The sequence below is a fragment of the Triticum aestivum genome, chromosome 7B (assembly GCF_018294505.1).
Source record: "Triticum aestivum cultivar Chinese Spring chromosome 7B, IWGSC CS RefSeq v2.1, whole genome shotgun sequence".
Lineage (NCBI taxonomy): Eukaryota > Viridiplantae > Streptophyta > Magnoliopsida > Poales > Poaceae > Triticum > Triticum aestivum.
The window spans coordinates 608,702,932-608,704,788 of record NC_057813.1 but is presented as its reverse complement, the minus strand read 5'-3'; positions in this window follow the sequence as shown (position 1 = coordinate 608,704,788).

The following is a 1,857-nucleotide window of genomic DNA, read 5'->3' as shown; positions in this document are numbered from 1 at the left end:
GCACCTCTCCTTCCTTCTCATTCCTCACAGACACCGTCCACTCCATCCTCCTCCACCTCTCCACCATCATCTCTAGTCCGTCGCCCTCTCTCACCGTTCCCTCTCCACTATACTCGCCGATCTCGTACTGAGGATGTCTCCTCTGACGAGCCTTCCACCTCTGGTGCACCTCCTCTCACGCCTCCCCCAGTTCACAACCTTCATGCTCGGCCTCACCCCCCGCCTGATCGCTACTCCCCTACTCGGTATGGTCTCTCTGCTATTGTTGAGCCCACTTCCTACCAAACTGCTATGACAGCCTAAATGGCAACTTGCGATGGCCGAAGAGCTTGTTGCTCTTGAGCGCTCTGGCACATGGGATCTGGTTCCCCTTCCTTCCGGTGTCCGTCCCATCACATGCAAGTGGGTCTACAAGGTTAAGACTCGCTCCGATGGTTCTCTTGAGCGCTACAAAGCTCGTCTAGTGGCCCATGGTTTTCAGTAGGAGCAGGGGCGTGATTATGATGAGACATTCACTCCTGTGGCTCACATGACCACTATCCGCACTCTTCTTGATGTGGCTTCTGTCCGTCAGTGGTCTATCTCTCAACTTGATGTTCAGAACGCTTTTCTCAATGGCGAGTTGCGTGAGGAGGTTTATATGCAGCCACCACAGGGGTACTATGCTCCTGATGGTATGGTCTGTAGACTTCGCCGCTCCCTATATGGTCTCAAACAGGCCCCTCGCGCCTGGTTTGAGCGCTTCGCATCTGTGGTGACTACCGCTAGTTTCTTGCCCAGTGATCATGATCCCGCACTGTTTGTTCACACATCTCCTCGTGGTCGGACTCTTCTCCTTCTCTATGTTGATGACATGATCATCACTCGTGATGACACTGATTACATTGCCTTTGTTAAGGCTCGCCTTTGCGATCAGTTTCTTAGGACTGATCTTGGTCCATTTCGCTACTTTCTTGGGATTGAGATCTCCTCGACCTCTGATGGCTTCTACATCTCTCAAGAAAAATATGTTCAGGATCTTCTTGCTCGTGCTGCTCTCGGCGATGAGCATACGGTTGTGACTCCTATGGAGCTCAACGTTCAGCTTCGTGCCACCGATGGTGACCCTCTTCCTAATCCCACTCGCTATCATCACCTTGTTGGCAGTCTTGTCTATCTTGCTGTTACGCGTCCTGACATCTCCTATCCTGTCCACATCCTGAGTCAGTTTGTTTCAGCCCCCACCTCTGTCCACTATAGTCATCTCCTCCGTGTTCTACGATATCTTGGTGGCACGATCTCTCAGCGCCTTTTCTTTCCCCGCTCCAGCTCTCTTGAGCTCCATGCCTACTCTGATGCTACCTGGGCTAATGATCCCTCGAATCGATGCTCGCTGTCTGCTTATTGTGTCTTCCTTGGTGGCTCTCTTATTGCCTGGAAGACAAAGAAGTAGACTGCAGTTTCTCGCTCGAGTACAGAGGCTGAGTTGCGAGCCATGGCTATGTTGACGGCTGAGGTGATCTGGTTACGGTGGTTACTTGAGGACTTTGGTGTGTCTGCTACTACCACAACTCCTCTCCTGTCCGACAGTACCGGTGCTATCAGTATTGCGCGTGACCCGATGAAGCATGAGCTCACGAAGCACATCAGTGTGGATGCCCACTTTGTGCGTGCGGCTGTGCAGGATCAGACTCTCGCTCTTCACTATGTGCCCTCTGAGTTACAGTTGGCTGACTTCTTTACGAAGGCATAGACTCGAGCGCAGCATGGGTTTTTGCTCTCCAAACTCAGTGTTGTTGATCCACCATGAGTTTGAGGGGGTTGTTAGATGTGTATAGTTCATTGTGTACATCCCCATTGTATAAGGGGCTTTTCTGC